We start from the raw sequence: 24,002 nt of genomic DNA, 5'->3' as shown, positions 1-24,002 counted from the left end.
GCTCCCCCAGCCAAGTGTGAGAGATACCAGTCCCTTTAAGAGAGACCCAGAAGGGTTTGGCTGGGGGGCTTGGGGGTGAGGGACACACCTAAGAGGGCTGGAAACGGAGGTTTGTGGAGGATCCCACAGCGGAGAAGACGACAGAGAAAATCTCTATTCAAGGGGAAACTGAGGCAGCGACAAGAAGTGGAGGAGAAGCGTGCCAAAACTGTCATTTACCCACACTCTACTCCCACAGTGAACATATAATGCACGGACTGGTTTAGCTTGAACTAAATCTACCTCTTTGTCGCTCTGATGGCAGCCAGTCTCGCTTCTGCCCTGATCCTGGCCACATAAGTGCTGGAAAATCCCTCTCTGGCTCATGGGGGTATTTGCCCCATCTCTTCCGGTCATGCAGAGGTCTGGAGAAGGTCTCCTTCTTCAAAAGAAAAGGTCACGTCTGTGCCTCAGTTTCCCCTCTCACCGCAAAGGACATAGGCGGTGGCAGGGGACGCACGGTGCTGCCTGGGGGAGGCGTGAAGCAGTAACCCCCCCGCCGTGAAATGGCTGAAAGACCTGGTGGGACAGTTGGTTCTAGCTGGCGAGTTGCTCTTTGTATTGCCTGGGACCCTGCAATCTGCGAGGAAGGAAACTGGCCTCGAGCAGCAGGAAAAAAAGAGAAATTCCCCAGGGATTTCCAAAGGTTTCCCCACCCTGGGAAAAAATGGAAATAGTGTATGTGGGTCCTGAGATTGCTGTGACCCCTGGCACTACCCTAAACCCATGAGACCCCAGCCCCGGCATGGCAGCTGTGCATCAGGGTCGAGATCCTGCAGGCAGCAGGGATGCTTTTGGTACAATCCTGCCAGATTTTGTGAATGTGCGTTGAGCTGAAGATACTTCTTGTTACCCCCCTCCCAGCTTTGCTGGAGCTGCTCCCTGGGAAGTGCTGTGCTGAGTTTCGTCTCAGCCCTGCAGCGGTGATCCTGCAAAACAGCAAAGAAACCACCGACGCCTCATTTCGGGGCTGTGGGATGCTCTCCCCAGCCTCAGGCTGTCAGCAAGAGCGAGCTCCGCTCACCGCTTCGGGCCCCTACGACGAAAATGGACCTGGTTTTTATGGCTGCGGATGGGCAGAGCTGCTCGTGGGAAGTTTCCCAGCAAAGCTGAGCAAAGAGCAGGCGGTTTTGTTGGGGAAAAGGAGGAGAGGGGCTCTGCTGAAGGCCCTGAAACCTCCCAGCAGGAGGGAAGAAAATGGCAGAGAGATTTGCAAGGCAAGAGGGAATGAGGCTTGCAAAGAGGAATGACCTCTGCAAAGTGCCCCGAGGAGAAGCGGCTTGGAAAGGAGGATCACAGCTACAGATGTGTGAGTGATGGATCCAAGATAATTCAGCTGGGACCCAGCTCAAATGGGCGGCTTTTCATCAGCGCATACGCTCCCTTCCACGACAGCTCCTCTTCAAACGCTCTGCTCCTATCTTTGTTTTCCAAATCCAGGCTCAAGTCACTGTTTGGTCGTTTTCCTTTCAAAAACGTGGCCGTGAAGTGTGTCGGCATTTAGGGTTTTTCCCAATGTGTGTGGGGGGGATGAAGCTGTGCATCAGGTTGCATTAAATTTTGTCGGTCTTACCTGTTTGGGTGAGCAGGTCTTTTAGGACTGTGACAGCGCTGCACGAAGCACAGAGAAATCAGAGCTGCCCAAACTAGAAGCCTATACACGTCCCAGGGGCTCGCAGGGCTGGCGACAGGGTGTTTGTCACCCTTGCAACCTGCCAGGAGTAAGGAATATGGAGGAGCAGAGCCAGAATTTGCTTTGCAGGCATACGTATGCCTTATACAAAGGCAAAAAAAACCCCACCCCAATCTGCTTAAAAACATTAGGAGTTAAACCTGCTTGATCTGCAGGTCCCAGCGTGCCGCTGTGGCACGTGAAGGCTCTGCACAGGTGGGAGCGATGGTAGCGGGTGTTGGTGGCCAAAACGCCTGCGCTGTGAGATCCTGGACTCGAGCCTCGTGATCTCAGGCTGCAAAATAGCTTCGCTTAAGGGTAATCGTCCAGGTAAGCGCAGGGCACGCTACATCCTTGCTCCGGGCAAATGGCAGGAGGCAAGTTTCTCTGTTCGGAGTCTAGGTTACACTGCCTGTTCATTTATCAGGGAGACGCTGTGGTTTTTGCATTTTATTATATTTAATGGGGTATTATTTTTTTCTTACTGGCTGTTTGTTTGAGAAATTTCTCCCAGGGGAGCTTCTTTTGATCGCTCGGTTGCCAGACAGAATGACATCAGACAGACGCTCAGAGGAATGATAAAAAGGCAGAGCCTTATTTCTTAATAACACACTCTGGCAATACACAGAGCGAAGTTAAACACACTGGAGAGCACCAGGCCCTGATGCTGCTTGGGGTACGGGGCAGGGGTGAGAGGAAGAAGGCTGCTCTCCCCCAGTTTCTGCACCAACACCCCCACATTAGCCAGGGATGCTGCCAGGGTGTCCTATTCTTCATCAAAGCAAAGGAGAAGGGGCAGCAGAGGGTGCTAAGTCATGTAGGTTCTAACATCTTGCCCTGTCCTAATTATCCCTTATCGTTTCACAGGGAAGCTGTGCAAGTCCCCTCTACCCTGGTTTAACTTTCCATTTAATCCTTACACCCCATTGTAGCGCTGTTACTGATTTCTCCAGCGGCCACAGGCACCGACCCCACCAAAACGGTACCGCTTTAAGAAGCTCCGAGCCCTTATTTGCAAAGAGGAAATCCCATGCCTTGAGCATCTCTCAGCCTCATCCCTTACCCCCGTCCTGGCTGACGGAGGTTTAGCCAAGGATGTCCTCCTCAGAGGAGCGCTTGGCAGCTTGCTTGCCTTGCAGGAGCTCACTCCAGTTACAGGTGGGTGGGTTTCTGCTGTGCCCTCCTCCTCGAAATCCACTTGCCCCCACTGTGAGCATTGCATCTTTCCTCCCCAACCCGTAATTATCTTGATGTTCCTCTCCCTAGCAAAGCAAAGGCTTGCTTGTGTTTCCAGATCAGTTCAGGCCGGAGTACGAGTACGTATTGAAGCATAACACGTGAGGTGTTGCTTACCTGTTCGTAATCATCTTTTTTCCCTGGAGCCAAGACGTACCTTCAAGAGGAACGGGTCTCTGCACGGCGTGGGGTGTTTTGCAGCTCCTGAGTCCAGGATTTCACAGCATTTCTACCAATTCCTACTGCTCTCTTCCTCATAGCAGCATCTAAAAGCAAAGAGTTTAAAGAGACGGTCAGATACTCCCTTTTGGAGACGGGCAGAAGACCAGAAAATAAGTGATCTAAAGTTCACGGTTGCCTCAATACCCAATTACAGACATTGCAGAAATCTGACAGTTCCCAGTCAGAGCCCCTACAAAATTTGAAACTAAACTGAAAGCCATCTAAAGCTGTAGTTACATCTGGCTTTCAGTTTCTTCTCACTGCCTTCTCTTTTCAAGTTGCTCATAAATTCTTTGGATAAAATTCCTTTTGGGCTAAAGTCTTCTACATTTGGACGTTCCTCAAAAGTACATTAAAAAAAAAATAGTAGAAAAACTGAGGAAAGGGGTCTGGTAAATCACATATTTTGCATACAAAAATCCTGTCCTCCCCCTGCTTTTCCCAAATCCTTCTGCCCCTCGCTCTGGTCAGCCAGACCACACCAGTGTGCAAACTGGAATAACACGACCAGTGAGCCGTGTGAGGCCAATGGATGTGGCGGGAGCGGGTGGAAGAGGGCTCGGATCTCCTTCCCGGCCCTTCCTCCCGGCGCTTTTGCACAGAAACAGGCCAGATTATTTTCTTTACAGCTCCTCTCCCACGGTTGTTCCCTGCTCTGCGCCACCACGGGATGCAGTGCATAGAGGCAGGGAGATATGGGCTTTGCAGGCTGAGTAAGGAGGGGACAGAGTCTATAACAATTTTGAGACAGCATCAGCTAGAAGAAACCTTACCCCGAACTCCCATAATCATATACAGTCCCCAATGTACATGTATTCCCCAACTAATACCCTGCGCCCTGACAGAGGTGGCATGTGAGAACGCTAAAACCTACGCATTCAGGGTGAATTTGTGCTCTCCCCGCTGTAAGAGGGAGGCTGAGATGGTTTCAGAACACGAGCCTTGTGCAAGATCCATCTGACAGCCTGGATATACCGGAGAGCTTCCCTTCCTCTCTGTTTCCTTGCTGTATGCTTATAACCATGCTTCATGGGGGACTGCTGAAGAGTAACCAGTAAATCAGGCTGTAAAAGAATGTTTTCCCTCTCCTCTATTTTTTTTTTTTAATGTACTGAATTATTCAGGAGCGGTAGGAAAATGCAGCGCAGCCAGCAGGAAGATCAAAGCAGGGATTGCCTGGGGTGGGAGCGCTCCCTTCACCCAGGAGCCGAGAACTTGCCCCGGGAACAGAGGGCCGGTTGTCAGCCCAACACAGGACATCATTTTCCATTCACCCTCCGTGACCATTGTCCGGACCACAGTGGCCATCCCCGGCCTCGGGCAAGACGGTGGTACCACGCTCGGGTGGGTGTCCTGCCCCGGGGAGGATGGCCCTGCAGACAAGAGATGCAGTGTGGTCGCTCCTGGGTCGGGGAGGAAGAGGATGCCTGTGTTAATTCAGACATACAGAGCGGAGTTTGTACGAGTCGTGTATTTTCTGTTTTTATTTGTGTTGGTGCTTTCCTCCACGCTCAATTCCCACTCTTCTGGTCGAGCCTGCAGAACATGGACGCAGCAGTTTAACATGTAACACACAAATACAGAATCTGAATAACTAAATCCAACAAAACCTAGTCCTTATAGATTTATCGGATCAAATTTGTCTTCCTGTTACTTCAAGGGCACCCGTAGGATTCGAGACCAGTGATATGAACCAGGATTTCTCCACCTGAGGGCAAGTTTGGGAAGAGCCTTGATGTAATTTAGACAGCTTTGCCTCACTTAGATGACTTTGCCTCGTCTGCAGATGCCTTAAAAAACCTTGAAAATTGTGGGTTTGCCTCCCAGCTTTGGAGAGAGGGCAGGAAATGCTTTACCCCCTCGAGGATGCTCTCAGAGTAGGGATCCTGTATCCACACCCAGAACTGCCCTGAAAAATTAATTAAGGTCCTTAATACAGCACTTGTCTTCCTTGCCCCCTTCCAAGCCCTTCGACTCAGAGGTGAACACAGCTTTACCGCCGCCCACGAGCACACAGAGATGGCTTGGCCCTGTGGTGTTAATAAATCTGGATCTGGGGAAAACAAAAAAACCTAAGGGGGGGAAAAATCCTCCAACCAGACCCCAGTCCCAATGCCTGGTATCGCATCCCCTGCTGTTAAAAACTGTCTGGCTCCAGCTGAGATGGACGCTGGGCTGCAGGCAACTGGCCTCATGCGAAACAGATGAACTTGAGAGGTCTTGGAAGAGCTGGCAGGGCTGGAGGCGTCCCTGGAAGAAGCACTGTGGGGTGGGGAAGGGCAGCGAGAGGGTGGGACGGCAAAGGCTTCTTCCAGGAAAGAGCCAGCTGAGATTATTCCACACAGCTCATCGTAATTTCCAATGAAAAGGGGCTTGGGAAGGCTGTGGTGAGAGACGGGCTTTCCTGGAAAGAGGGGGAGTCTGGGTGGCTGTAATCTAGACGACACGTGCACATCCCCTCTTTGCCCGTGTGAACCCCCTCTGCTTTCTCCCCCCGCTGCTTCCAAAAAGGTGGAAAGTTTCCACCCCTGCCTGCTCCAGTGCCTGTGGGCTTACGCTGCCCTCCAGCTCGACACCCCATGGGAACGGAGTCACTGGCCAAACTACCACCAGCTGGAAGAAACAGGCGCCCAGGTGCTGTGGGACAGCCCCCCGAAAGCAGACCTCGCACCCCCCACCCTGAAAGAGCCGGGCGAGCAAACACATACTCCCCAAAACCGCGGTTCCTGGGTCCGGCATTGCCCAGAAACATTGCCCAAGGGTTAGGCTATTAATAAAATGCAGCAATAATGCTTAACACGTGGACTGTGCCTTTTGCTGTCCAACTGCCTTTCCCGCATTAACCACCTAATTAACTGATAGGGGAAGGAAGTGGGGAACAGCTTTTCCAGTCGGAGCCACAACGCGAGATGAAGGACGCAGGATATATTCACCCAAATCTAAATTCGGCCCTTTTTCCTCTTGCCAAAACAAGCAAACAAACAAATATCTGAAAGCTTGGTGTAGCTTTTTATGGGACTATAAGCGATGGGGACAATGCTAATTTTATAACCCATCTGCAAGATCGCTTTGCTGGCAGCCTGCAGGGATGGGGATGGGAGCATCGGCTCCGACGGAGGACCCCTCGCTGATCCACATACACGGCTGCCCTTGCCCTGGGGACGACGCGGGTGACGGGACACAGAACAATGGCCTGGGACGGAGCTGAAAGGTTTTGATAGCCACTTACATCGGGAATCAGCAACGCTCTTTCCCCTGGTGGCATAGATTAAAGGAGGACTAAAGTTCAAGGAAAATGTGAGCCAGCATTGTACAATGCTGGCAAAAGGTCCCCTTTCGTGGAGAACGCTTTGAAAGCTTTGAGGATGTGGGCAAGAAGAAATGCGACCCCTTTTCTTTTTTAGCTTTTTTTCCCTACTGCTGTGCCACTCCGGAAAGTCCAGGTGGATCTGCTGACCCTCCTGACGGCAGCCCCGCGATTTGTTGGTGCGAAGGGACGAGGCGAGGCGATGGGTTTTCTTTCTCTGGCAGCCCTGGCTGGCACACGACCTGCCCCGGGGACACGCAGCTCAGGAGAAACCAAGGCAAGAGGCTGTTCCCCACACATCCCACGCTTGAGATGCTGGTATAGGTTTGGGTTCCTTGGGTTTAGATAGAAAAAAGGGGCTTGTTTTCAGAGCAATATAGCACTCAACCAGAAAGAGGGGTCCAGATCTCTTTGCAAATGGCCCTACATATCTACCTGCACCTCTGGGACCTAACCACCCATGGGTGCTTGGCCCTGTATCCCTGTCCTGGACTCGTTCCACCTAGCCTTCCCCCAGAGACCGTGAATATCTATTTTCTGAACCAAATCCATCTCAAACCCACCCTGCTGTTGCTAAGGGGGGGGTTTGGGTTTCAGCTGCCAGACAGATCACTGCCTACGCGTCCTGTGAGCTACTGGTGCCTTACAGACCCTCGTAGCGGGATGGAAGGCCCATGGTCCCCCTCCGTGAACCTCCCGGTTTGTGCTGGGTCACTCGATCCTGCGAAAGGGTTCGCAGCCCCGAGAGGGCAGCATGTCCTAGGTGGTTTAGGGGAGGATGGACCCGGAGCCCAGGCTAACCTCCCAGTGTCCACTGCAAGGAAACCTTGCAGAAACGAGACTTTCTCATAGGTTTTTTACAATTTCTTGCACACAGACCTCCATCCTGCCCGGCCGTCAGATCTCTGCAAGACCCCAAAACCATCCCACACCGACACACGCGCAGGCACGAGGTGCCACGGGTGAGCCCTCAGGTCTCAGCTCTTCCCCTCTCCCCGCTGCTGGAGTCTGCACAGCGCGCAAGCTGGGAGCCGCTGCCTCCGTGTGAGACGTGGAGCAGCCCCAGCCCGGCACCACGGCTGGACGGAGCCGGGGATGCTCACGCCTGGGCATTGCATGCGATCCACGCCGCAGTGCCGAAGCACCCTGCCTCGTTTCCTTGTGGCGGCCCGGACCCGAAGCACGTCCAGTGATTGCAGCAAGGCTCCCCACCCCATGGAAAAATCACCCCTGGCAGGGTAGGCAAGAAGAAAGTAATGTGCCCAGCGTAGCTAGAATTAAGAAATTCCCTTCTCTCCCCACAGAGGCACAAGCCTCTGACATGCAAGACCGCTCGCTTGCGCCTACAGTTTCGCCACGGCTGGATGAAATCTAGGAGATAGGGTAGGAAAGCAGAGGCCTGGCTTTGATGTGCAACCACCGCCTGTCTCCTCTCTGTTATTCCTCCTCCCTTGTGCCAAGCCGCTATAATAGATGCTTCCTCTCTGCCCCCACGATTCGGGGGTCCCTGGGCAGATGAATTCATCACTCAGATAACTATCCACAGGCACGAAGCGGGGAAGGCCAAGGTAAACATGCATCCATCCATCAGCAGACGCATGATGAAGCTCTCCCCCTCTTTGAAGGATTCACCCCGGGAGTTCAATCGCGAAGTGATGGCTGTAGCGAGGCGAGGTGGGAGGGAAGCCAGCGCTCACCAAGCCGGATCAGCCCTGCAAATCCCACGGAGTCACAGAGGATGCTGCCAGCATCCCTGCCAACATGATTCACTGGGGAGGAGCACGGCCCACCTCTGAGGTGGTCCCAGCCTTTATCAGCCAAGCTGATCTTCTGCAAAAGTCACCGAGGGGAAGGTGTTGGTGCTGCACGGGCTGGTAGTTTTGAAAGAAGGCAGCAAGGACAGCACAGATGCCATCAGCTCGTAGTCAGTGACCTTTCGGAACTGTAGGAAAAACAAAAATGGCATCCTTGCGGTTTAAAAAAATCCCCCAAAAGGCAAAAAAAAAGGAAAAGGAAAGCAAGACAAATTCCCATGAAGACAGCAAAGCCCTGAGCACGCCTTCACCGTGTCTTCCCATCTTGCCTTCCCACGGAGGCACGGATGGACCCTGGCTGATCTCCAAACCCCAGCTGGGCGAGCAGCAAAAACTTTCCAACGCAACAAACTGGCTGATCCGTGTGACACAGGGAGCCGCCTCCTGAGCAGAGGGGCACCGAGCAGGACGCTCCCTCCCTCCCCCAGCCCCATCGCAAAGGAGCCGGACTTTGTGGCGTGCTGGGCCAAGGGAGATAAAAGAGGTGCCATCACCATCCGGCACCGAGGGGCTTCTCTGGGGGATGCTGGGACTGAAGGGATGGGGTTTTTTTTGGCTAAGCTGGGAGGATGAGTCAGGCTCGGGGTTCACAGCCAGCCCAGAGGCAGATCGGGGTGGAAGGGGCTGGGCTGCCCGGTACCAGGCATTAGCAGAGGGAGAATGGGGCTGGTAACCACAACCCCACGCATGTGGCTCATGGCTCCCGACCGACCCTCCCGGCTGCTCTCATCAGGACTACTCTTAATCTTGATAAATCCATTTTTCCATAGGTTGTTAGCACATGACATGCCTCAAGGAGGACTCCTCTACCTCCCACCTCATACCAGTAAAGCTGCCTGGGTGCAAATCCCCCAGAGGGCTTCTCTACCTAGAGCTGTGTTGGTCCCTCTTGTGATAAGGGTGGCCTAAGCTGTGCGATACATTGGTCTTTGGAGGGTCAATCCTACAGGAACACAACTTTGAGACCTCTGTCTCTATGGGATGTGGTGGGAGCTGGTCTGGGCTCAGCAGATACATCCGCAGAGCAGCAAGGCCACGGGAGCAGTTGGCCAATGTCAACAGTGATACTGGGAGAGGAGCTCAGGCACTGGTTGGGAGAACAAGGATCAGACCATGACGGATCTGAAAATGTACCGTGTTTGCCTGGAGCTGTCAAGGCAAAGAAATTTATGTGCTGAGAGAGTGGTGGCAAAACAGAATAAGCAAAACAACAAGAGGGTGTCGCAGGTTCTCTCCAGGCTTTGGTCCACCCTTCAGTCCCACCCTTGGGTGGACTCGGGTCTTTTTGGATGGAGGACGCTGCAAGAGTAGAAATTTGGAGTGAAGTCAGGATCAAAGCCTTAAGAAGTTGTTTGCACTGGTCCTGTGTAAGAAATAGGTGCACAGTACATCATCTTCCTGTCACTGCTGTCCATTTTCCCCTTACCCTTTGCACATAACTTAGAGCTCTGCCCTGCGATTCTGTGGAGTTGGCTCCGATAATAAACCTAATTTATATCTGGTGGGAGCCCTGACTCTTCCCTCCCACCAACTCTGTGAGATACAAGTGCTCTGCCTGTAAATGCTGATATAAGGGAAACGCGTTGCTTGCAGCGATCGCTCGATGCTGTTCCCATTGGCATGTGATATATCATGATTAACAGTCTCTCCTTCGTGATATTACTGGCCCCAACTCGTGATCTTGGGAAGAATTCAAAGTCTGGTTTATCAGCAAAAAAATAAGCTAGTTAAACTTAAAACAGCAAGACTCAGCTCAGGCTAGAGGATGATTTATTAAGAATTATGGACTTTGGAGACGGCGAGAGGGAAAGGAAGCCACAAACCCCACATACAGCCTGTAAAAGTTCCAGTTTATAATCTAACGCGAGTGACTGTACAGCTCAGGCTGAGAAATCATCTGGGATTCATCACAAGGTAGAGACAAGCAGCTGCAGCGAGTTCACGGACAGGAGCGTCGCTCCCGTGGGCACGACGCAGAACCCGGCTCCTCCTTTTGAGCCGCTCCTGTGCCCTCCCTGGGTACCCCACCTGCTGCACTTCCCAGGCTCGGGGTACCGAGGGGGACATGGCGAAGCTCTGGGGTGCTTGGCCCATTTGGGCACAGCCTGGCTCTAACGGGACTTCACAGCATCCGCTGTTTCAGTTACGAGTAGCTGCAGCTCCCCATTTGGGCAGCACCCAGTTGTTCCCTGCTAAGTGGGCAGCAGTATTTCCTTTTGGCGTCTATTAATTTGTTAAAAGCAGGCATCTCCATTATGAATATGTATGTGAATATAAAGTCTCACCTAAAACCAGGCAAATGACCTGCAACAACACTTTACACTAAACCCAGGTTTTTTCACAGCAGCAAAACAAAGCGTTGGAAATAAAGTGGAAAGAAGGTATCACAAACAAGGGGTCATTTTCGCAAAGTCTTTTGATTTGGAGGAAACCGGCTTTTTCCACTACAAAGCCGTTACATCCCAAACCTTTGGCTCGCACTTACAGAAAGCACTGCAGGCATTATTAATGACCACTAAAATCTCAGGACCAAAGCATCCACGCTGACGCCTCCCTTTCTGCAGAAGGATTACATTCATTCATAAACCAGAAAAAAAACCAACCACATGCCAATGTGATACCATCGGCTGGTCTGAAAATCATTCAGGAAACAAAGTAGCGAGGCTGGATTTCTTAGCGTCAGCCGTATCATTCTCATTAAGGCCTTAAATTTTAATGCAGACCCTGGAAACAGGCAAAAACCTGAGGTTCCCTCAAGGGCAAGATCACAGCTCAGCTTTCAGAGGGGTCCCGATGAGAAGGAGACAGGTAAAATGTATTAACCAAACCAGAAACTATTATGGGAGCATTGATCAGGGGAAACCTTTCCTTCCCCGCTGAGTGCCCAAAAGGTGTTTTGCTGTAAAGGGGGTTACAGGAAAACGTGAGCAGTTGTGTGGGGATGGGAATGTGCTGTTAAAGGCAGGGCTTTAATTCCCACCAGGGCCAAAGCCTGGGAGAACAGCTGAGCACTGCTGCTGGCATTTAATATCCAACATCTGCGTCCTTACTGCTTTGCCACACAAGAACCGAAGCCGTGGGATGGAGACAGATGCGGGTGGTAGCGGGTCCCATTGAGAAACCTCCCGTGTGTTGCTCCTGGAGGAGGCAGCTGCTCTTTGCAAGGGCTTCGGGGACTTGTTTTACCATTTTTTGGCAGCCAATTGCCAATCTGGGTGGAGGTTACCTTTACCAGTGCTTCCTCCCAAAGCTGTGAAAGCAGATATTGCTCGGCTTACTGGAGACATCCTACCTCTGGGATACCTCAAACCTGAAGTCAGCAGGGATGGGAAGCACCTGCCCGTCTGGAAAAGGGGGGGGCTGTCCCCCAGGAAGCAAAATCCTTCCTACCCACCAGATCTGCTGCCTTTCGAGCTGTGAATGTTGGCAGAGACACAGTTTGCTATCTCCTTCCCAGGAGAGCGGCGACAGCCCGGACCCTTGGCTTCCTCACGTTTGATCTGGAGCTGGCACCGGGGGAACCAGACGGGGTAGGCAGATAAGAGGGTTGAGTGCTGTGCTCGGGAGCAGTCATCTCCGGCCAGGAAGGCAGAGCGTCACGGACGAGCGGGAAGGGTTCGGGGACATTAAGGGCATAGGATAAACTCTCTCCTCCTCCCTGTGCCTTAGGGAACGGTGAGGGCATCCCGTCTCTGCCTCAATTTCTCCATCTCTGAAACAGGGATGGAGGAAAACCTTTTGCTTCTGAGGTTTTATCCCCAAAACAACAACCTGTCAGGAGACGCAGATAACCCAGACGCAGCGCCCTTGGTGTGCAGGGATGGCAGAAACCCGGGGGAAGAGCCCTCTGCTCCCCGGCTTGGTCCCCTGCTTGCTGGGACCCCGTGCAATGCCCCTTTCCTGTGATGGGGACCCCGTGATGAGCTGGTGAGGGCAAGGCAAGGTTTGCTCTCTGCAGCAGAGACGGCAAAGCCTCTCTGGGAAGCTCATTCCTCTCCGGCCCCCTAACCCGCTCCCTTAGCACGAGCCTGTGTTTGTGCATTCTTGTTTTATAGAGACAGAAAAGCCAACAAATATAAACTGAGCAAGCAGGGAAGCAAAACGAGCTGCTCTCAGGCCTCGCTGCCTGTAAAGATGGAGTTGCAAAAGGCAGGGTTAGCCCTGGGCGAGGAACCGGTGCCTGCGCAGCCCCTGCAGCATGAGGGTCTGCAAACCAGGGCTACCGTGCCGAGCTCGTGACACGCCAGACCCTGCGCACAGAGCATTTCTACACCCAGGAAAAGAGTTTACGTGTCCCTGTTTGGGGCTGGTTGGGTGCTCGGGGTCAGTACTGTGCCCACCCTCCATCCCAGCCGTCATCTGCAGCAGCAGAGCTTTTGCTGGGAGGACAGCCTGAACTGCAGACACAGGCAAACCAAGCAAGAGTCAGGGCTTTGAAGTGTTGCTCGCTGCAGCAGCTGCAAAGGGAGCAGAATGACAGCAAGCCTGTGTTTCCCCTCCGTCCCTCCTGTCTCTGAATGAGCCTGGGCAGGACGTTGGAGGACACTGTTTCCTCCAGCCTTTTAATTTCTACAGCCAGGAATCAGCGGAGTCATGGGGCACCATGAACACCGTTGCTCCCTTGAAGTCGCAGCCAGGCTGGCAGAGCACAGAGGGGTCAAAGCGCCGCCCTCACTCGTTCTCTGCTGGGGTAACTCTAGTTATTTCCATCCAGCATTTATGCCATGCTGGCTGGGGGCTGCGCGTTTTGAACCCTGAGCACTAGGATGGTGTCTCCCAGACCTGCCCCCGCCCCGCCCCAAACTAGCAGGGACCGAGCTGGGAGGCTGAGGCACTTTCCCCCTTTGTGTCCCCGGCGTCTTCCCCGATTCAGCTGTCACCTGAATTTTCACCTCCAGCCCCAAACGCTTCTGAGACGGTCCGGTCCCCGCAAGCAATGGTGCGAGTCGGCCCCCGGCCGGCCGCCAGCCCGACCGACCGCTTCATTTCCAAGTTATCCCCATCGACCCCCACGGTTTATGTAACTTCACTTCATGTGAAGTGGATTTACTTCCTTCTCCCCGGAGGATGAGATAAACAGTAAGGAGGCAGCTGCCGAGCGGCACGCAGCGAAACCGAGCCCAAACCCAAGGGACCTCGCGCTGCACCCCAGGACCTTCTTTGGACATTTAGACCAGCCCTGGGTTTTATTCCAAGTCCTCGTCTACCCCAAGGAAATATGCTTGCATCACTCTGACCCAGCCAGCACTCCGGTATAGACAGGTAAATAAATGACCAAAGCTAAGTAAACCTGCTGAACAAGAGTTCAGCAAGTGCAGACCGAAAAACAGACTCCTTTTTTTGCCTCCTCCTGTTTTAAAACTGGTCAGAGGACGTTGGCAAACTCTCTCCCCACGGCCAAAGAGCTGCACAACGTTTCTCTGGGACTTTCCTAAGAGGAAGCAGAGAACAGGCTTTGCTCCCTGTCACCACGCACTTTAACTCAAGTGGTTTGCACGAGAAATCACTTACACCTAAGAGAAACATTCAAACACCAGCCTGATGGTCCTGAGCCGCAACCCCGTCTGAGGACATTAGTCCCCCACCCTTGGAAAGACCCAGATCTGAACGAAATCAGCACTGCAATGAGAAATGGAAAACCATGGCATATTGATTCCTGCTGATGCCACATGATTTTGCTCTTCTTGTTCTTATCAGGCCAGAAAACCCAAGCTGAGTCTTGATAAAATTCTAGATAAATAAAAACCAGCTCCCCTGGGTTTAAACCTTATGACTCAGTGGCTTATGGCTCCCTCCTTAGAGCTGAGCCTCTTACATCCCAAAACAGCGATTTGGGATCCCTCCTCACCCCTTCAATATTAATTTTTGCTTTTTTTTGGTGGCTATTCATCTCACATTCATAAAACACCCACCGCCGGGGCTCACACAGGATTTGCAGTTGGGGGGGGCGGGATTCGGGTCAGCTGAATCCACTCAGAAAGAAAAGAAAAAAAAAAAAGCCTGCCCCAGCCCCAAAATCTCTTCTTTCTCCTGCATTTCCAAGTAGAGGCTGGTGGGAAGCATGAGGCCTCAGCACCGCCGACCCCCGGGGCTCAACGGTGGGAGGAGAGGGCAGAGGCATCGGTCCCCGCGTCCCGCACGGAGCTGACATCAGTTCCTCTCGGTTTTATTGACGCGGTCCCAGCTCTGGCCTGATTTTTTAATTGCCTCGTAATTCCTGCAGCACTTAGAGTTTTTATAAGCCTCCTGCTTTCCCCAAGGTCAAGAACGAGTGCCCCCAGCTCCCCCGTTTTCTTAATCACCTAATGGCGAGTGAGCAGTAAAAGAGGAACGCGGATGCCATTTCCTTGCACCGACGGGGTACGCGTGCTGTGCGGGGCGCTGCGGTTTAAAGGAGGAAAAATTACTCATAATTTAAGTAGCTTTGTGGCCTTTCTTGCCCCTCCCATCTCTTGGAGCCAAGAGGTACCCAGAAAGGTGGAGGTGATGTTGGAAAATGACAGATATCTGGGATATCTGTTGGAAATGAGAGATATTCACGCCCAAGGCTCCCATTTTGGGGAGGTTTTTGAACAATTTTTGCCAGGCGCTTTGGAAATGTCTTAGAGGAGCTGGTAGCAATAAGAGGTGAGTTTAAACCTGTGCAGTTCACCAGGAGGAGTGGGCCTGGTGGACTGCCCGTGGGTGGTAGGAAGCAAGTGGGGTTTGGCTTGCTTTATGGCAATTAGGAACAGATCGAAGCTATATGAGACCCTCTTAAGAAGGGTGTAAGGCCTGGTTTGAGTCCCAGCCAGGCGGGGTTTTCTGGGGAAGGTTTCCCATTAAAACAGCCACCATGCAACAAAACGGAGCACGGCTGAGCACAGCCAGCGCTGACGGAAGACAATCCCATCTCACAGTAGTGATGTTCACATCGCACACGAAGAAGCAAAAGTCTGTGTTCTGTTATCTGGGCAAGACAGAGAGAAGGTATTTTCCCCCCCAAGCAACGAGGAGGATCCCCTGGGAGGGCCCAGAGCCACCCCCTGCTCAGGGCAGAGAAATTCCTCTGCAGCAGATACCCAGCAGGCAGCAGCCCCAGGGAACGCGTTTGTGAACGGGAGATATAATATAACATACGTTACTGGGTCACTCGGCCCTGTTTAGGTTGGCTGGGCGATGCGGAGTTAGCACACGTGCCAGGATCGCCCAGCTCGCAGCACGACCACGCTCCGCAGCGCTGGGAAAACTGGCATCCTCCCTGCAGAGCACTGCGCTGGGGGAAGCCGCAGGTTTCTCTGCCGTGAGCTATTTCAGCGACTGGTTTTGCAATGCAGCTCCTTAAAGGTGACGCGTGCCGTGCTGCACCCCCCAGCTGAGGCTTTACAGAACAGGTGCCACAGGCAGGACGGCGGCTGGTTTTCAGAGGCACATCGAGACGGGCCAAAAGCGGCAGCATTTGCAGAGATCTCTACGTCAGAGGTTATTACCTGGTGTTTGCTCAGCAGGGCGTAGATGTCTCTGCAGGACACTGTCCATCAGCAGCTCAGCGACGGGAGAGTCAGCAGCCAACACCAGAGCCTGCACAGAGACAGACGCTGATTAATTTGATATGAAGCCAACGCAGCAAACTGCTACAAATGGGTCTAACAGGCAAAGCCCGTGCTGGTTGCGGCATTTCACTCCAGCACCATGTCACCTCCTCCTGCTTTGGGCTCCTGTTCTTCCGTCGTTGGGGCAAGTGCAACCACGCCTGCAGACGCCCTCCCTGTATCAGCGGCAAGCGGTGGTCCCTGGAGACCACCAGGGTGTCTCCAGGGGTGCCCAGGGGTGCCTGCACCAGCCCAGCTCCATCACCTGGATGGCAGCTGGAGGGAGGACGAGCAACACAACGTCTCCTATAAATACCGACTAAAGAAAGGCAGGTCCTTCTGAGCTGCCAGTCTAACCAGTTAGCCAGACTGGGATAATGGCTGGCCATGTGAATCCTCTGCTGGGACACTGGAGCTGCTGGCAACAGCTGATTGTGTTTGTTCAGATGAGAACAATTTTCCCTCGCTTGTGCTTTTGACAGACCCAACCTGGAGGCCCCCGAGCCCGCCTGCCAACAACAACAAGAGGGCGGGATGGGGACCATATCTATTTCCAGTTGAGCTGTCAGCTGGCCTTGGGGGCTGTTGGGTTCACTGGGCTGCCGACCGAACCAGCAGCCTCAGCCTCGAAAGGGCAGTGTGAAATCACACAGCCTCCAGCATGCTGCTGGACCCCCACCCTAATAAACCACCTTAGAGCGGCGTCACCCCATCGCCGCGGTACCCGAGGCCACGGGGATGGACGGCGGGGGCTCAGCCAGGGACAGCATTTGCCATGGGGGAAGAGATGTCAGGGAAATTGCACATGCACAAATACACACAGGCAGGGGGTAATTTGGAGGTCTGGGCCTATTCGGAGGGGCCAAGTCCACTCTTCCCGTGAGAAAGTCAGACGGGAGCTTCCAATGAGCCCAGTTAAGTTCAGAAATACCTCTTTATCCCTAAGCAAGACCTCTGGTAACACTGGAAAGGGACACGGCTTCTCCTGACCCCTGCTTTCCCCGCGTACCAGGATGAACAGAAATAGCACGGGAGACAGGGACTGAAGCAGAGAGGTCCCAAACGGCCGCCCCCGTGCCCCGGGACAGGAGGCAGGGAGCCGCTTTCCTGCACCCGACTGTCCCCGTCCCTTTCCAGGCTTCCCGGGAGCGCGTTGTGCCGAGAGCACTGCAGGCCGCCCGCGTGCGTCATCGCGGCGCTGCACCCCGAGAGCTGCTCTTACGGACACCCCGCTACACCCTTCCCAAACCAAAGGCATGGACAGATGGGGTTGCTCGTAAAACTCAGCCCGCACGCACCCTGAGCCCCTCCAGAGCCCGAAGGACTAAGTAGAGGAGGCAGCCACATCAGACCCCGCGCTCACAGGCTATATGGTTTCGGGGTAACACCAACTTCTCGCTGTTGTCCTATAACCCTACACCCAGGCAGCCCTATTGCAGTGCGGATCAACTCAAAGGTATCTAGTGTTGCTTGATTTCACGTGCTGGGGCTGAATAATTTCATTAGCATCTTAAGTGCCAACGAAGAAAACCCATTTCTAGCTCCGAGACTCACTGAGAAGCTCAGACGTATCCAAGAGTGAACAGAGAAGGAACAGGAGGAACAAAAATGAAATTAAAAAGGAAGTCCTTCATGGTTTTTTAGCGAGTCCCTGGTGCTGGACAGGCAATTCATGATTTGTGGGTGCCTAGAGATGGAGAAGTGGAGACCATCTGAAAAGGGAGTGAATAAATAAGACTTTGTATGAGGTCTAGAGAGATAACTTGGAGGGAAAGAGAGCTAGACAGTGTTTTTCCAGCTGAATAGAGTTTTGCCAGACAGCATTTTGCAGTCATGTTTCAATTTGATGAAAACACCTCTTCAGGATTATGAAAGCATTGCCTTTCAGGAGGGTTAGTGCCTTGTGCTGTGCCCTCGTTCCTCTCTCATATTCAGTCTTATTTGTTAGGACAAAAGGAAACATTTCTTGTTGTGAATATTTCTTTTTAGCTGAAATTCCAAACTTCTAAATTTAAAGGCGAACCTGACAGTGAGAAATTTTTGACTTTCTGACAGGATGGGAATTCCTTATTTCTTTAAGACCTTCTGCTGGCGGGCAGTCCTCAGGGGAGACCGAAGGATTGTGGTGCACCAGCTCTGGGACTCTCCTGCCTCAGTTTCCCCACGCACAAAGAAAGGATGAGGCTAGGCGTTGGGAAGGGGCGAACTCATCTTTGGCACACGCATCGCATCAGGGCTGCCGATCCCCTCCGGTTCCCTTCCAGATGGCCACGGAGATCCAGCCGGAGCCTCAAGCTGCTCGCTCCTGGCTGTGCAAATACCGAGGGGAGAGGGTCAGCGGAGGGCTTCCCCTTGGCTCTTGCAGACAGGCTCTTCCTTCTCACCAGACGTCTTGGCTGACGGCTCGCTGCTTCGCTGGCGGGAGGAGCGCCAGCTTTGTCTCCTGGCACATGCCGGCGGCGGTGATGGAGGGCGAGACGCGCGGCGATCGAAGGGAAGCCGGGTCGAGCCGGCAGCTCAGCCTCCCCTAAGTGCATCTCCAGCACGCGGCCGCCCGGACCGCGCCGCTGCCTCTGCCGACAGCTTTATTGCTGCTGCGGGCTGAAAGAGGTCCGTGGGGTGACCTGGCCCTGCACCATCCCTGCTCGACAGCTGCTTGGACAGGGAGAAGAGTTTCAAAGAGATGGGGGAAAAGTCTCCCAGAAAGCAGCTATGGAAATTGGGCCACCCTCAGGGAAGCTTCTGCTTGGTCTTCCTGCAGCGCAGAGGATGGCTGGCAGGAAAACCTCCCCAGATGAGGTTTTTCTAACAGGAAAGAAGAATAAAAAAAACCCCAGAGGTTTGCCAATGCCGCCCATCAGCTGCTTTCACCCCTTCCTGCACATTGCCTCCTAGCCCTGACCCAGGTCCTCCCACAGACAGTCTCACCCTCTCCCCCACAGCACTAGCCCAACCCAGTCTTGGATGGCCCCAGCCAACTTGGGGGGCCATTAAACGCCCCCAGCCTGGAGCTACTGGCACAGCTCCGCTTCACTCCGCTCCCCCCTTCCCCCGGACCTTGTTCCTTCTGGGATTTTAGCAATGCAAAATAGATATTTCATTTTTTAGAGGTAAAGATAGCGTTTCGTGGAGGAAAAGGTCTGCATTGATGGACCTTGACTCAAGTCAAGCCAACCTTGACTGGCCTTAGTCAAAGCCTGGATTTCCCCCACCCACCCTTTTCTTTCCGCATTGCCCATAGCAACTCTTGGGCATCCTCGCTTGCTCCTGCAACCGCCTGCACCCTCCTCAGGCTCCTGGTAGCCATCACACTTTGTGCCGTGAGCACCGTGGAGCATTTCAGATGGATCTTGGAGAAGATGCCAAGCCGTGCGGGGAAACATCTCACAGAAAGGGAGAGCCAGGGCTGCAGTGGAAACAGCCGTGTTGGATGGGATCACGGGGAGACGGGAAGGGGGTGGCAGGTCTCTCCAGCCATCCAAGCATCCCACCCACACACCGACATCTGCCGCCGTGGGGAGGTCAGACACGGAAATAGCACCTGGTGATGAAAATATTTGGCCGTGCCAGCAGCCCAGGTAGCTGGTGGGTGCGACGAGCGCCGAGGCTGGGAAAGTTTATAAGGTGGGCTGCGGAAAACTGGCCGGCGGCTCTGCAGACAAAGCCTGCCTCCTTCCAAAACAAACAGCGCCTGCTCCAAGCACCAGCACGTGGGGCTGCGGGGCTCCCGGCCACCTCCGAGGCATGGCAGGGGTGCGAGGGAGACACTGCAAAGGGAGCTGGAAATAACTCCGTCCCTTAACTCTCGCTGCTCTGGCCGCTTCTGGTTTTTCAGCACCGCTGGAGAAGGGTCCAGCGGGATGTTTCACTTGCCCCCTCAGCAACAAGCCACCAGCCCAGAGCACCCACGCCCCTTCCCCCCATAGAAACGTGCATAGAACTAGTTTTAGGAAAACGCATTTAAAACTCCACGTCCGACAGCAGTCGTGCTCAAGCGCTGAGCCCAGGACCCCTCTGCAGACCCCGAGGACATCTCCCCGTCCGCCGCCTGCGGTCCCCGAGCCCTGACCCCGTCTCCCCACCCTCCCTCTGTGCGCAATTCACTCGTGGTGCCCGACGCAGCCCGGTCCTGATAAATGCCAGCACCCAGACGTGACCTAGGTGTGGAGGGTGGTGGGCGATGGCCGAGGGCCAGCCGTGCTGCTATGAGATCGCCCACTGTTTTCTGCAAAGAATAGCCCCTTGTCCTGCCCCGACGGCTCCCCCTCGGCCAAGGGGGACGGGGGTAGTGGGGCAGCATGGTGTTGGGGACAAAAAGCATTAATTTGGAGACCCAGAGACAAAAGAGCTGCCAAAGGGGGTCAGACAGGGCTGTCCCAGCCCTTGGCCTGTACCCAGCAGTACCGGAGCGATGGCTTCACGCCAGGGTGCTGGCACCCTAAAAGGCAAAGGGCTGCTGCCCCTTCCCCGTGAAGCTTTGGTTATTCAGCACCGAGGGACACGGCGCGCGAGAGGCACGCTGGGGGACAGTGCCGAGGGGGTGACGGGGGAGCGAGGGGGTTCTCACACACATCTGCCTTTCGTTGGCTCGGCACGGAGCGGTTTGTACGGGAGCGAGTCCTCCTGCTGCATGGCAGCATCTCACGCTAAGCAGGGGAGGCACCAGGCAGGCATTTGCTTCAAGCTGTGGCGAGGGTTTATTTTTCCAGCTAAGATAATTTAATTCAGTGGAAATTTTTCCCCTTCTCAACCTGCTTTCTCCTGTAACCAGCCCATCCTCGGGAATAGCTGGTCAGCTGGATGGAAACCAAGCTGGATGGCATGTCAAGTCAGAAGGCACATGAAAAGCCAGCCCAGGTTATGTCATTTATTTTCCAACTGAGCGGAGCTGGGGGGGTGCCTGTTTTCTTCTCACCACCAGAAACGTAAGGCCCCAAATGACATTGCTAATGGAATTTACTATTCCTGATGTCAGGGCAGACGCTCGGGAGGGGGTATGCGCTGCGCTATGAGCTACGCTGCGCATGCAGTAGCACATATGCATGTGTTTGGTGCGCTTCTGCAAAGCTCCCGGTCTGCAGGGAAACACTGCTTCTGCTGCCGCACTGCACGCACGCACCGGAATAAGATATAATAGGTTTATTTCAGCAGAGCTCACCCCGATACCGAAGTTGTAAGCGGTGACATAGCTTTATCCATGTTGTTTTTCTGCTCGCACAACCTGAACAGATAGCAACGGCAAAGGTGGTGCGAGATGCGTTGAGCAATGCTAAAAATAAACAGGTAGCAAGTCCCCGGCTGGAGCGAAAGCCACTCACCTGCTAGGGTCTCAGCAAACCCCTCTCCCGGTGAAGGTCCTCCTACAGCAAGTGCAAGCACCAGCCGGGGTCCTCGTGGGACGTGGAAGGGCCGGGCACCTGAGCTGAGCGCAAACGGAACAAAACTGAGCTGAACAAAATCTTACGGTTTTGTTAATATCTCCTGAGCAGCAGAAGTTAATGAGCCTGTAGGAAAAAAAAAAAACCCAGCTTGCAATTCTTTACAACAAGGCTGCCAGCTATACATTATATTTAATAGGACAGTTATTGTATGTTAAATACTGGCATGATTAAAAACATATTTATAAAGGATTAACAGCTCTGTAATGGCTACATGTCTGTTCCGAGGCTGTTAAATCTCCCAGAATATGTTTCTAATCATCTATACAATAACCATCTTAATAAATCAGAATTAGAGGCATATTCGGGTGAGCCTGGATTCCAGACTGCACCTGGTGGGGTTTTGTAGAGGGGAAGGGAGTGGGGAAAACAACCAACAGGCGTAAGAGGTTTGTAGAAAAAACCACAACTGCTGTTTGCGGAAACCCAGCGGTGCGTGAACACGGCGAGCATTTGGTGGGGACGCGCCGACTGTATCTGCAAGTGCCACCCCCCTGGATCACTGCTGACCACAGGTTCGCGGGACCAAGGGAAGGGGAGGCATCCCGCCCGCGAGCTCGACCACGCTGCCTCGCTGCTGCATTTCCCACCTGCTAAAAAACCAAGCGCTGCCAAGAGAGAAACCCTTCCGCAGCCCCCCCAGGGCAGGAGAAACCCTTTGGGCTCCCAGGACGGAAGCACCCAGGACAGACTACTGCTGCGGCTGCTCCCAAACTTTTTCTTGCACCTCTGTCCGGTGCGTTTCTCGCCCTGCATCGCAAGCTCCGGCTCCAGCCGCGCTCCTGGGGATGGATCTGGGGCAGCGGTGCCCCGCTGCTAGCAAAACGCCCAGGCGCAGCGAAGGCATTTAGCAAAAATAAACGCCGAGGCAGAGTTTGAAATGTTTATTTTCCAACTCCAGGCCATTCATCCAGTGACACCGCTCTGTTCCAGTGAGTCTCCCTCTGTTTATATCAGATGATTAATGAGACACAGATTGTCTTTAGCCCTGATGGATGTTGCAGTCACCAGGGGTAAGTATGACTTTGGGCCTGATCTCCCCCTTTCTCCTGCCACCTCCGGCGGCAGCCACCACGCCACCCTGACAGGCCTGCAGAACAGATTTTCTGCCCTTTTCATGCAATCAAACCCAAGATTTTATTACTTTCTTTTTTATGGCCTTTCCATCTACCCTCTGTAAGCAGCCCTCTTTTAGCTGGAACCGCTGGTGACACGGGAACGGGGTCTGAGCTGCAGTTAGCTCGGAGAAAGCGAAGGGACAGATCAAACAACAAGTAAAGAAGGGAGCCAGAGAGGTAAGCAGAAGGCAACTTGGGTTTAGCCTGCCCAAAGCACTCTACTGAATTAGGGGAGGGAGATCCGCCAGGACGCATACGGCGACGCTCAGGCGTGCCGCAACCACCGGCCACTATAACCAGTTGTAACAAACCAGCCTAAAACCAGCGTGGAGCCATTTCCAGAGGACACAGGGCTGTCCCTGCTCCAGAAAATGCTACTTAGACCTTCAGCATCACCCACGTACTTTTTCCTTTTCCCTTTCCTTTTTACTGGGCTACTGACCTGCTCAACCCACACCTTTCCTATGTGGCACCCATCACTGCACCGCCCATCTTCCTACAGAAGGAAGATCTCAGCTTTTCCCCCTTCAAGAAACTACTGTAAAACACTCCCAACAGTTTATTTCTAACAGGCTGACACGGCGCATGGAGAGGGACGGGTGAGCCAGGGCTGAAACCAGAGGCGCGGGGTCTAAACCAGAGGTTTGGTGGTTAATTAGCCCCGTAATTCTCATGGTGCATAGAGAGGGGGAAGCCGTAAGAAAGCTCAGAACGTAAATTAATGAGCCCAATTAATAACAATAACAGCAAAGAAATCTTTGCGATGGCTAAATGGAGCTGGATTGAAACCAGCTTGAATGTATCATCGCAACAATGCCTTTGCATCCCCCCAAAGCATGGCTCAGGGCAGGAGCGGTTGACACATTTCTCCAGCACTCAAAGCTCAAATTGAAAAGCTGCCATTAACATTAAAAGGAAAAAATAGCTTTTTAAAAACTCCATACGTTTATATTTCCCCCCCCCCCCCCCCTTCCTTCCCTTCTTTCTGATTCACCCTTCTGATATTTTGCTTGGACTCCAGTCCTAATGCATTCGTCCTTCTTAGCACATTTTTGGGCTGCTTCCACCATTGTTCTTGGAAACTTTTTTTTTTAAAGGACATATATTTAGATATACAACCTGGTCTCCCACGTTAAAAAAATCCTACCTCAGGCTGGAAAGGGAAGCGCATACAGAAACAGGGAATCGGCCGCCGGCCAAGGCGGCTGCCCAAGGTGGTGCGTGTGGCAGAAGGGATGCGCTACGGGGCCGTGCAAGCGCGTGCGAGGCGTGCATGCGTTGGGGGGGGGTGTGTGTAGTTGTGCGCACGCGTGCGTGCAAGGGGTGCGCGGTAGCAGGGCCACGAGCTGGTGGTTACCTGGCTGTGGGTGACGGGGACCTCTCGGTGGCAGCAGAGGTGGTGGCATCGCCGGTGGGATGTTTGGCTGTGTGGGGCACTCAGGGCCTCCGTGTCCAGCACGGAAACGTGCCCCAAAAGCTTCACCTGCACAAAGGGAGGGCTGGTGGCTGTCCTCATGTCCTCATAGCCCCTGTCGGGGCTGGGAGCGGGGCTTCAACAGAGCACCATGGCTTCTAATCATCCTTC

The 24,002-nt window shown here is 53.5% G+C and overlaps 1 long non-coding RNA gene across 1 annotated transcript in view; it reads right to left on the bottom strand.

Annotated features, from left to right (window-relative positions):
- LOC142067637 (uncharacterized) overlaps positions 1-24,002 on the bottom strand; it is a 91,148-nt gene that overhangs the window by 4,749 nt on the left and 62,397 nt on the right. Inside the window, exons 3-5 of the long non-coding RNA XR_012664115.1 lie at positions 21,180-21,365; positions 15,760-15,850; positions 283-3,213 (exon numbers count right to left, since the gene is read on the bottom strand). This is a non-coding gene — a long non-coding RNA (uncharacterized LOC142067637). The remainder of the gene's footprint in view (positions 1-282; positions 3,214-15,759; positions 15,851-21,179; positions 21,366-24,002) is intronic.

The sequence above is a fragment of the Phalacrocorax aristotelis genome, chromosome 22 (genome assembly GCF_949628215.1).
Source record: "Phalacrocorax aristotelis chromosome 22, bGulAri2.1, whole genome shotgun sequence".
Classification (NCBI taxonomy): domain Eukaryota; kingdom Metazoa; phylum Chordata; class Aves; order Suliformes; family Phalacrocoracidae; genus Phalacrocorax; species Phalacrocorax aristotelis.
The sequence above is the reverse complement of the archived record's forward strand: the minus strand, read 5'-3'. Positions and strand labels throughout refer to the sequence as shown.